Source organism: Marmota marmota, unplaced genomic scaffold (assembly GCF_001458135.2).
Source record: "Marmota marmota marmota unplaced genomic scaffold, marMar, whole genome shotgun sequence".
NCBI classification, from domain to species: domain Eukaryota; kingdom Metazoa; phylum Chordata; class Mammalia; order Rodentia; family Sciuridae; genus Marmota; species Marmota marmota.
In genome coordinates, this window is record NW_026000005.1 from 44,666,540 (window position 1) to 44,679,587 (window position 13,048).

Genomic DNA, 13,048 nt, shown 5'->3' on the forward strand with positions numbered 1-13,048 from the left:
TCATAACTTCCCCTCCCCTGATACACAAAACAACAAGCACCTTTTACTATGCTCTGCACGGTATACGATGTTTGCATGAGATATTCTCTTGTATCCATTGCTATGGTCGGAATTATCCTCCCTATAGGTTGAAACACATGTAAACATATGTAAAGAGGCGGGGCCTTCAGGAGGTGACTGGGTCACGAGGGTGGAGCCTTCAGGAATGGCATTAGTGTCCTTAATAAAAGAAGCTTGAAGGAGCTTCTTTGTTCCTTCCACTGTGTGCAGACACTCAGAAGGAGCATCCATGAAGCAGAGAGTGAGCCCTCACCAGACAGCAAAACTGTTGGCACTTTGGACTTAGATTTTCTGGCCTCTAGGACTATAAGAAATCCAGTGTTTACTATTTTTGTTATAGCTGCCCATACTTACCAGGACAGCGATATTCTGGGTTCATGATGGATTCAGGCGTCTAAAGTATAGTAGTTGGAATAATACCCCAAAATATATGTTTTAAGTCCTAACCCCAGAGCCTATGAGTGTGACTTTATTTGGAAACAGGGTCTTTGCAACTGTAATTGAGTTAACAAGCTAGGGATAAGATCATTCTGGATTTAGGGTGGGGTCTGAGTCCATGAACTGGTATCCTTGTAAGAGACAGAAGAGGAACAGTTGAGACCCAGAGAGGGAGGCCACATGGAGATGGAGGGAGGGCTTGGTGTCACGCTGCCACAGCCAAGAAATAGCAGGAGACCACAAGCTAGAAAAGAGAAAGGAGGCTCTGCCTCAGAACCTTCCAGGGAGCAAGATCATGCGGCCTTGCTGACACCTAGTTTCAGGCTTGTGGCACCCAGAACTGTGAGACAATCAAATTCTGTCATGTTAAGCCACCTCATTTGTGCAACTTTGCCGCAGTTGCCCTAGGAAATCAATGCACAGGAGTGTTTTGGAACTGGAGTGGTCAAGACTTCCTAATGTCTGGATACAAGAATGTTCTCCTACAAGGATACTCGACACCTCCTCAGTGGGAATGAGAGGCAATGAACTGTCTTGGGGAATGCCACAAAATGGCCAGCTACTCGCAGGGACATTGTCCTTCAGAGAATGGTGAGATTTGCCTCCTGTCACTCTAATCTGACCCCCAGGATGAAGAGCTGAAATGAATCAGGGTGCAGCAGCACATCTTGTTTATACAACATGGACTTGCATGGACTCCAGAAACACCCACTTAAGCCTAGAGAGACAACATTCTGAGTTTTACTGGAGTTTCTCATAGACAAACTGACAATGATGCTTTTTTATTTGAGTGTTCTGAAACAGAGGAAATGGCTCAGCTTTAAAGTTTCATCTGATAAAAATAACAGGACATCGTCTAAATGCACCCTGGCAGCCTCGACATCACGGGAAACTAGTGAGAAAGGGCAGTAGAAGGACCCCTTTAGAGCTACCGAGTCAGAACCTGCAACTGGGGAAGAGTCCCAGGAGTCGGGTTGGCACATTAAAGTTTGATAAGCTCTCCTCTAGAGTATGTACTGGACAAGTGTTCAACAGTCATGAAATTAGATCATCTTAAAACAATGGCCAGAAACCCATCTCTAACCATATCTCTCTCTCTCTCTCTCTCTCTCTCTCTCTCTCACACACACACACACACACACACACACACACACACACACACACACTTTGCCCTTCTTAACTCTTTGACCAAAACAAAATCGAACAAACAAAAAACCATACATGGTCTTGAAATTTAAAACAGAAAGGAAAAGAAAAAAAAATAAAATAGACGATTATATGTGTTTCACTATGTTTATTGAATGCAAAACTTTCTCAGTGGGTTAGACTCCTGCATAAAATGTTAATCCCAGAAATCCAAGGAACCAGAACTAGCAGAACTAGTGCTCTTTTAAATCATCTTTCTCAATTGTGGCTTTGATGTATTATGAACTCAATTTATTAAGAGAATCCAATGCTCCTATTATAACTCAGCTGGTGATCACCCCACCCCTGCAACCTTAGAGCACACTGCCCTGTGTGACAGATGGCACCAAGGCATTAACAAACAAACAGTGACCTATCACTGCACAAAGCAGAGACAGAGACATCATCTGCTTCTGCATGGAGAGACAGAGGCTGGAATGGAGAGAACCCTCGGGTTCCAATACAGCCCACTTGGCCTCACCTAGCAGGACCAGGCAGCACTTCCTAGAGGAAAGAGTGTCTATCCAGAGCCTTAATGAGTCATAAAAGTCTTGGCAAAGAAGGTAGGTAGGTAAGGAATGGAAAACTAGGAAGAAGAAACAGCATAAGCAAAGGTGTGAAAATTCTCTAACAACTGTAAAGTACAAGGTAAGAACCAAAGTGTGGTAGAAATAAAGCCAGAGGGAGAGGTGGAGGGCTGTGTTGTGTATGCTAAAGAGCCCGGACTTGCTTTTTGAGGGGTAGGCAGCTCATCTTCCTGCTCCTGGTGGTGGAAATTTAAAACAATGCTTGAATTCTCTAGAGTATCTCACATACCAGGCTCAAAACACAGGGATGAAGCTTTGAGTTCCTCAATATGATATCAGCCACTTCTAAAAGGCAAAATACATTCTATCAGTTAGATCTTAAGATGCCAAGGCAAAACCATGGGAAATGTTTATAAGTCATATTGCATGGCCCCATCAGTGCAATAATGGCTTTTGTGATGAAATTTGATGGGAAGCTCACTGATACCAAGACACATAGATCCTGGTGACCACGTGGTGAAAAATGCAGGCAGTGGATTTAAACCCTTCAAAACATTTTCTGCTAAAAATTCATTGTGAAAATCATCCATGGTGACTTGGCAGCAAATCATCCATTTGAGGAGATTCTTTGAAGGCTCAACAGAAAGCACTGAGAGCCTGATGGGGTATATGTGAACTCAAGTCTTCAGGCTGCAGAAACCCCCGAGTCCTAGCACAGTGAGCATTTGTGTGTTCATGGCAAAGAGTCAGAAAAACAACGTGAAATTTTCCAGGCAATTAGGGAAGGAGAAAAACCCATGTATGTCAGCCACACGCAGCTGGCATGTTAATGTACTGAGGGCTGCGGTGCTGAATCCCATGTGGGCCAGTCCACAGACACAAGCCACATCATTACCTCCCACCCGCTGCCTTGAAAATGCACGCTCCCCAACCAGGGAGGTGTCAGGCAAGAGGAGATGGATGGTTTAGGATCTCTGCCAATATCACCGCCCAGTCATCCTTGGTACTGAGGGGTGGGCCAGTGGAGCCATCCTCGTGAACAGACAATGGCACTGTGACCTGTTTTATGGTGATTATTTGTTATAGCCATATTTTATATCTTTAATTATGCATCCAAAGGAATCAAGTGCAGTACCTGGAAGGTAGTTCTCTGTGGCAAGACTTGGCGTCCCAGGTGAGCCAAGGGACAGGAGAAGCAAAGCCCACAGATCCACAGCTGCTGAACAGACAGCATCCGCTCATGGTGTCTAGCCAGGGCTGCAGAGCAACCGTAAGGAGCAGACCCCCCACACCCCCACTGCTGTCCTGCTGCAAACCAACTCTTTTCCTTGAAGCACCCACCCTGCTCAAGCTATCCACCTCATCATACAGAAACAGGAAAGATGACTCCAATTAGTGCTTAGTAACTGGAGGTGTCACTCCAGCTGCTGTGTCTGCTTGAAGTTTTGAGAGAGTTTGCCTCATCTGCTGGGTGGATTCCTGGCCTGTCACCCCACAAGACAACTTCAAGCCTCATGTCCTGTGGAATATGGCACAGCTCTAGGCAGGCGGATTGAAAGGACTCAATAACGTTCTAAGAAGACCCTGTGACTCTCTGTGCGTCACATGCTTGTTCCTGGTCCTGTGACACATGCCCAGGATGCCCAAGCCCTTCTTGACAATGAAGGTGAACCAGGACTCAGCCAGGATGGATCCTGGAATATTTTCAAATACATAACAAGATGTCTTGGAGATGGGACCCAGGTTGAAACATTAAATTTATTTATATTTCACATACACGTTGTCTGAAGGGAACATGATACAATATTCTTAGCACACCCACATTTTGACTGCAACACATCACAGGAAGTCAGATGTGGAATTGTCTACTTGTGGCATCAAGGTGACACTCAAAAAGTTTTGAATTTGAAGCATTTCAGGTTTTGGAATTTTTCAATAAGGAATGCTCAAACCATCGTGATATATTCTGACCTAGAAATCTATAATTAAAATGTTGTATACTTGTTTGAAATCTGCTTTTTACACAATGCATAATAATAATAGAAAGATATAGGGTGAAGGCAGAAGAAATCGAAAAGGCCCTCTTTTAACTCTCTATAGGTTCATTTCAGTGATAGAAAATGAAATCCTTTTCTTATCTATTTTTTTTCTGCACAAAGTGAATATTGGATGTCATTGAAAAAATAAAAACAGTATTCTAAATGAGACCTCAATATTTTAATGGGCATATTTTAAATCTTTTAAAGCTTCTAACAAAGAATATATTGATTGAGAAGTAGATTTGAAATAGCCTGGCCAAAGGCAACAGTGAGCCCAATGTCCTGGTCATATTGTAGGTTAAATGACACCAAATAAGAATGGAAGTCATTTGAAATAATTTGGAAATAATCTTTTGAAGATTGTCTCAAAATGTCAAAGACAAAATACTAGCAGGGATAGCAAGAAAAGAGAAAAGCTGGTCACAATCTTTGAAGATGAATATCCTGTCTGAATTGCTGTGATTGATAGAAAAGATAACTGTTGGAGTATAATGAAATTCTGAGAGCTGTATATAACAGTAAGTCCGCACATTGCTCCAACCACCAGACAGCATGTGGCACCGAACTCAGAAATGACCCCAGCCATATCGAGAATTTCATATCGGGAATTTCTCGTCCCTTAAGTCAACATTCAAACTATTTCATATACACAGAGCTCTCAGTTCACGAGTCCACATATGCATTATCATCATCATTATTATTATTTCATTTTATGCAAAGCAAAATTAAATGTTGTTATTGCCCTTTTTGTTTTCTTTCATGCAAAACAAAACAAAACAAAACCTCACCCCAGACAGGCAGGAAATTAAAAACAAAAACTTTGGATTCTATTGGCCATTGCCCCAGTCTCTATGCTAACAAGAAAAGGCTGCTGTTGATTATTTTGTCAAGTAACCTGCTCTCTCATTATAGTTCACAACAAAAACTTCTGACCTTCCCTAGAAACATACCCAGCATATCCGTGAACGTCACATCTAGACATGCTTCTCTTAAATGGAAAGGATGAAGTATTTCTAAACCTTTTGTTTGTTTAGCTACACGAGCCATTCTTTCCTTCTCTGAAAGTTTCACATCTGAAGGGGAGTCATGGGACCCTAAAATCAGCTCATTGACACACTATGCCCCCTTTCCATAATTGTTTAATTCATTCTTATAATGTAAGCAATCTTTTCACTTGCCTTTGATCATAGAAGAGTCTCCCTACCTAGGTGAGCCTCATACCTGGGATCTCACAAAATTCAATTATGTAAGTTAATATCTGAATCCTCACCAGACCCTATATGAGGCTTCTTTTAACCCTGTTAAATAAAATATGAACTAAGTTATAGAAATTGGATTTAGTGCACTTTGGGAGAATGCACATACTAAATAGAGTGGTTTCCTGAAGTAAGAACAATGTCACCTGTTGGTATGGATTGAGCCAGGCACCCAATCGCCTCATCCAACTTAAGAATGTTGGGTACCAACAGCATCCTATAGCCCTAAAATTCTAGAATAATAAAGTAGGCAATGCTGCTTCTTAACTCTGAACAATAAAAGAATAATTATGTTCTGGTGTGGAGCTAGAATGGATATTTTGGATCATATACTCCAATATCATTTTATATATGAGGAAATGAGGGGGCAGAAGTTGGAAACAATGTGACCTAGGTCTTTAGTTACTAGAATGGTTAGTTACACACACGTGTGTGAAATATGCGCATATATATATATATATATATATATATATATATATGAATATAATATGTGTGTGTGTGTATAAAATCCCTACCTTATAGGCCCAGAGAGCTTAAGTAATTATATGAAAATACTTGAATGAAGGTGAGCTGGGGTTCAAACCCAGAGCCTCTGGAGAGCTCCAGTGCTTAGATTCTGATCATCAGTCAGCCTCAGACAAACTACCCAAACAAGGACAGGAAGGGTAATGGTTAATTTCATGTGTCAGCTTGTATCTACCACAGTTCCTGAATATTTGTTCTGACTCTTAGCTATCTCTGTGAAGGTATTTTTCAGATGATATTAAACCTGTCAGTGAACAGATTTAGAGGGAAGCAGATCACCCTCCTCTGTAATGTGGGTGGGCCTCATCCGATCAGGGGAGATCTGAATAGAAAAAGACTGACTTCCCAGGAAGATAAGGGTTTTCTGCTAACTGATCATCTTTGAGCTCAAATTGCAGTTACGCCTTTTCCTTGGGTCTCAAGCCTGTTGGCCTACCTTAAAAATTTTGATCTTGACAGCTTCCACAATGATGTGAAGAGACTGAGAGAGAGAAAGAGATGCATACATACACACATACCACTGATTCTGGGTTTTTCTCACTCTGCGAGGATGCTTCTGTTCTGAAAGATGCAGCTGTATTTTTACTAGTCATTTCTTTTTGTACCGCATCTGGACCACTGTAATAGCATCTTAACCAGTCCCCCTGCCTCTTCTCCTGCATCCCACCATAACCCTTGTCAGGGATGATCTCCCATAATGAATAAATTATGTTATCAATCAACTGCTTGAAATTCTCCCACAGCCCCTGAGCTTGGCCTGAAGTTTCCTCACTATCCAGGTCTTCTCTACCTTCACAAATTCAACTCATTCTGTCCACCAGATGCAACTTCGCACTGGAACCAAATGACCTCTTCCTCCAAGTCTTGGCTATTGATGTGACTGTTCAGTGTTCACATTATTATGTCCTCTGTGAATCCTCTCCCTGAACATTCATTATTCCTCTTCTGCGTCCCTAAAACACATCTTTGTAATAGAAACCACCTCCTTATTTTATAATTATCTGAATACACTTGTTTATCCCCCTCTCAACCACAAGCTCTCTGAAACCAAGGTTTGCATGTTAGGAATCTCTAGAAGTATGCACCCTGGATTTTCCATATATTTTTTACTGGATCTCTAAAATTCAAGTATCCAAGCTCTCAATCAATGGCAGACCTAATATAACTCCAATGGTAAAATTTATTCACTTTCTTCTACCTTATCTCTCACATATTGTTACTATAAGATAAGGAAAAAAATAGAATTTTAGATTTGTAGTTGTCTTAATTGTGGGAGGAATAATAGGATACCTGGAATTTATAGCCAAGGGAAAATTGAATTTCTTATTTTACTCTACTTTTTTATGTGAATATTCCAACCAAAACAAGCAGCTGCATTCCTCATTCAGGTGTGCAGCACCTGTTTAATAATTAAAGGAGATTCCATAGCACCAGCAGGAAATGTGAATCTTTCAAAAATTCGCTGTAAACTACACATTTCAAAGCAGAATTTAAGGAGAGAAATACATGATTTGAATCCTCCAGTAGTATTATGTCCTAATCTGTTTGTAAGATCTTCCACCTAAGTCTTATTTTTTGCATTCTGTTCTACTCCTGGGTAAGTCTCAGGAGCCTGTAGGAAACTGGGAACGTTGGTTCATAATAATGGGACACCAGATGTGGCCTGCATTCTCTAGTCATGCTGAAAAGCTATCTTCAATAGTTCATGTTGTTCAGTCCTTGAACTTAACAAACTCAAAGGTGCTGTATGAACTTTCTGAAGCTCTGAATCCAGAGGCAAGTTGACCAAATTTGACTTTTTATTGCTTTGGGTTTCATTCCATCTTCAACTGGCTTCCAAGTAAAATCCAAAGCAACAATTAAATCAACTTAATCATTAAAATTATTCAGCAGAGGAATCCTAAAGAATCAGTAGTGAACCATTGAGTTTTTAGAATAAAATCATTTGCTGAGAACTTACATTTTTGTGCATCCCAAGTTCAAGTTGGGTCATTCATCATGCCAATGGTGTCGTATCCTCTCTGTCTAGGTGGCATCTGCACACCTCTTGCTTTGCTTTCTAAATCACACACTCCTGGTCTTTTCACTTTTGCCTGGATGTTTTTCATGTGTCCTCTCTGAGGTGCTACTGCAGATCTCTAGACACTGCCTTCAGCCTTGCTGTCCCCACCCTAACCCTTGCCATCGATGGTCTCCTGATAATGCATATCTTAACAGGTCAGCCAACTACTGCTGGGCTCTGTGTCTTCTCAGCTGCCTCACCCTCCCGATGACCTTATCCTCCCACATAGCTTCATGCCCCCATTGTAAGGGGACCGACTGGATATACACACCTGGTCTCCTTTTAAGTTCTTGCTTCTCATCCATTGGACATTTTTTAATTTCATCCCAGTCCTCTATTTGGAGCCCTGGATCAATACATCCAGATCCATGCCCTTATTTTAGTAAACTCCAAAGATTGCTCTTGTATTACTGCTCCCTCTGCCCCAAACAAAACCAAAACCAAAACCAAACCAAAACATTTTCTTCTTCTAGTTAGACCCTCATTGTCAAATGAAATCATGCCACACAACAAATCTCTCATGTCTAATCTGGAGAGCTGTCAACCTCACTGTCTTCACCTACCACGAAGGTTCTCTTCTCAATCTCAGAGTCTCATGCCTCTCTCCACTACCTTCTCCCAGTCAATGGTGACTCTATTGTAAGTCTGGATTATTACAAAAATCCTCCAGGTGGGTCTCCTATGCATCCTTGCTTTGATCCACCCTTCCTTTAACTGCGGTCAGGGTGATGATACCCCTATCTTCCCAGAACTTTTTAATAATATTAACTTCCATTGCTCTATGACATTTGTTGAAATCTCCAAGGCTCTTCTAGATCAAGTCCAAAGGTCATCCATGACTCTGACCTGCCTGTCCCCATCATGTCCTTCCACCTGATCTCTCACTTCAAACCTCTCTGCTTCTCAAACATGCCCAGGTCCTTGCTGCCTTAAGGATCTTTGCTCATATTCTTTCTTTGCCTAGACTTCCCCTCACCGGCCACCTGCTATGAATCCTCCACCACCTACCACACTCTCTTGTGTTTCTAGTCTTTTTGTTTTTCTCTCTCCAGAGAATGAACCTAAGGGAGATTAACCACAAAGCCACATCCTCATCCCTTTTAAAAAATATTTTAATTAGAGACAGGGTCTCACTAAGTTGCTGAAGTTATCCTTGAACTCACCATCCTCCTGCCTCAGCCTCCCAAGCCACAAGGATTACAGGTGTGCACCAACACCCCTATCTCATCTTTCTAGTCTTAGCTAAGGGGTGCCTATTTCTTCAGGGCCTTCCCTGCATTCCCATGCTTGTTTAAGTGTCCTTAAGGACATTAAGGCAATATCCTTAATGCTACCAAGGATGAAAAACTCCTGGCTCTGTCACTGGCTTTCTCTGAGACCAAGAGTGAACTATTTAATAGCTCACTGTCCCAGTCTTTCTTCCATGAAGCGGAGAGATAGTCCTCCAGATTTCACATTTTGAGACAGATTCAGCAAGTAAGTACATATATGATTTTGACTTCTTTCACATTTTTGAATGGAGAGTAGTTTCTCTATTAAAGCTTTTAACTTTTTCTTTTGCTATTTCAAAGCATTATCATAAAAGTATCTCAAAATGTGAATCTGCAGGACTATCCCTCCCCTTCATGGAAGAAAGACTTCAAGTAACATTAACATACTGTTCTTGGGAAACAATATTAAACATAAAAGGATTTAAGTAATATATAACCAGAGAGGAAAATACACCAGTCCTACTTAGAATGGCATGATCTTTGTCAATGAAATACCATTTTTATGAATGAATTAAAAAATCCAAGATCTGGACCACCATAATTATAAAAAAGAAATCTGTTATATCTCAGGAGCAAAAGAGTCCTGAACATACATAAGTCTGTAGCTAATTTCATGAAATTACACTTACCTGCTCAAAAAAATCCAATCAGGGTGACTAGTCTCAAGTTTCCTTCTAAGATATTACACACAATTTATTTTCTCCACCTGAACTCCCTTTTTTACACTAGCAGGAGTATCAGGTTCAGAATCCAGACTGCTAAAAAGTACCAGAGTGGGGAATGTGGGGGGAACCAATCAGTGCTATGGCTTGGATCTGGAATGTTCCCCCAAAGCTCACATTTTTAAGGCTCAGTCAGTCCCCAACGCAGCAGAGTCAGAGGTGGGGCTCCTGGAAAGTGACTGGGACATGAGGGTTCTGACCTCAAGAATGGATTAATCCATTGATAATCAAGTAGACTACTGTGGCGGGGGGGGATACTGTGAACACGAGGCCCGGTTGGAAGAAGTAGGTCACTGGCAGTTTGCTCTTGGGGACTGTATCTTATTTCTGGGCTCCTCTTACCCACTTCCCAGCCACCAGGAGCTGAGCAGCTTTCTTCTTCTGCTTCACTTCAGGCCTAAAGCAATGGCACCAGCCAACCACGGGACAACACTTCTGAAACTGTGAGCCCAAATAAACCTTCCTCCTCTGAGTTGTTCTTGTCAGGTATTTTGGTCACAGCAACAGAAAGCTGAGGAACACCTGCAGTCATTTTTCTACAGAAATTAAACTACTGAAAAAAAAATGTGTCTTCAGCCATAGTGATAACCATCTACACGCAGCCTTCTAAAACAAAGCACTTTACATGTTACTTCATTTACTACTCACTTTCTGTAAAGCATTATGCTTTCTCTTTCATAATCATGAAATTATGGCTTAAAGAAATGAATGAGTTTGTTTAAAATTGTACAGTCAGTATATGGCAAGTCAAGATCCACATCAAATTCTGTATGCTTTCTAGTGTGCCCTACACTTCATTTCTATGGGGATGATATAGGGAAATGCCTGAAGAGTTTACGTATTTTTTAAGTTTTCTAAAATAGTAGAAATCAATGTCTAAAAATAATTCAAATGTTTAATCTCATGTTACCTATTTCTTAAAGCCATCACTGATAGGGGCCACACTTACTTCCTAAGACAACCATATAATTTATACTTCAGCTGAGCAAAACACCTCATGAGGCCATTTGGGAACAAGGCAGGATGACAAGGGACAGCATATCTGGAAAAATTCAACGACCTTAAGCTTATTAGAAAGAAATAGAATGTTAATCTTATGTGTTAATTTGACTGTGCCACAGAAGGACCAGGTGTCTAATTAAAGATTATTTCTGGGTGAGTCTGTAAGGGTGTTTCTGAAAGAGATGATCATTTGAAGTGGTGGACTGGGTAAAGCAGATGGTCCTCCCCAGTGTGCTTGGGCAACATGCCACCTGTTGAGAGCCAGAACAGAACAACATGGCGGGAGGCTGGATTCCTGCTCCCTCTGATTGCTGAAGTGGGAAACCTCATCCTCTCCTGCCCTAATCACCCTTGGTTCTCAGGCCTGCAGACTTGCACTGGCACCTGTACCAGTGCCTCTCTGACTCTCAGGCCTAGGAACGACACCACCAGCTTCCCTGGTTCTACAGCTTGGAGACAGCGGAGGGTGGGATTCTCAGCCTCCCTGCTTCTTTCACGTAGCATGATAGTATCAAGGTTCATCGAAGTTGCAGCAAGTGTCCATTCTTCATCTCTTTGTATTGCCAAATGATATTCCATTGCGTAGACAGATCACATTTCATTGACTTATCGGTTGATGTTATTTGGGTTTGGGGTTTGGGGTTTAGGGTCAATATAAATAACTTACTTTGGTATGAGTTTTTGTTGGAACATAGATTTCCATCTGTTTGGGGTATCTTTCTCTTGAGTGTATATTTCTAAAAATGGAATTTCTGGGCGACATGGTTTGACATTTTGAAGAACTGTCGAGGCATCTTCCAAAGTGGCTGTGCCATTTCACATTCCCCCCAGCAGCAGAGGAGGGCCTCACTTTCTCCTCTTCCTCACTCACACATGTTTTATGTCTGATATTTGTTAATTTCTGTTTCTGTTTTATTCTAGCCATCCTAGTAGGTGTGGAATGGTATTCGTGGTAATTTTGATTTTTATTTCCCTAATAATTAGTGACCATGTGCTTATTGACTATATGTATATTTTCTTGGACAAACTGTCTATTTAAACCAATTGCCCATATTTTAATCGGATCGTTTTGTCTTTTTTTTTTTATTATAGAGTTGCACTATTTCTCTATATATTCTGGATTACAAATCCCTTCCCAGCTATTTGGTTTGCAAACATTTTCTCCCAGACTCTAGTTCACAAAGTAGGCCAGTGCCAAGTAATGAACTACTTTATGGAACACCATCCTGGCGGGGCACATTTCTATCAGACTCTGTTCTGCTCTGTGTTAAATGAAACACAGCAAGACTGCAAAGTAGCAGGAGAGACATTCTCTGTATGTGTTTGATAAATTAAAACCTGGGGCGAAACCAAAGCAGAATGAAATGTTCACTCTCAGGCATCACACTGAGTTAATTTTATTTTTTTCTCTTTGACCTCAGAAGGACTTTCAAAAGAGAAGTCTGGGGTTTTGTTTGTGTTGGTGGCTACATTGTATGGATAGTAGCCAACCAACTTTCTTTATCATAATCTGTCCATCCGTCCTGACTTCCCACAATAGAGGATGGCCCCATTTTATTACTGGATTGTTTCTTTTAACTTTTCTGAAGCAACTGACATTTTGAATATTTTAAGTAAAAAAAAAAAGAGAGAAGAATTTATAAAAAGAGGAGAAAACAAAGAAAATACCAATAGAGTATTTGAGTATATTAAACAGTTACAAACAAGAAAGATCTGGGTTACTGTCTGTAGCAATGAATTCTGACAGCATCACCTTTCATTCTTTCTAATTACATTTTTAAAGTCTTTTTCTCATGTTTCATGTTTGCCTTTCCTGTGGTTAACAGATCTTGGAAATGAGATTCAGGAACTATATTTCATACCTGTGAATGTGTTTCTAATACTTGACCTGCCACTTGAAAAGAAAATTAAAAGAAAAATCAAATGTTAGTCTGAGCTTTACTCTTTAAAGTGAGATGACT

At 40.9% G+C, this 13,048-nt stretch overlaps 1 protein-coding gene across 6 annotated transcripts in view; it reads right to left on the minus strand.

Annotated features, from left to right (window-relative positions):
• Positions 1 to 13,048, minus strand: part of Pid1 (phosphotyrosine interaction domain containing 1) — a 224,686-nt gene that overhangs the window by 76,689 nt on the left and 134,949 nt on the right. The window lies entirely within an intron of this gene.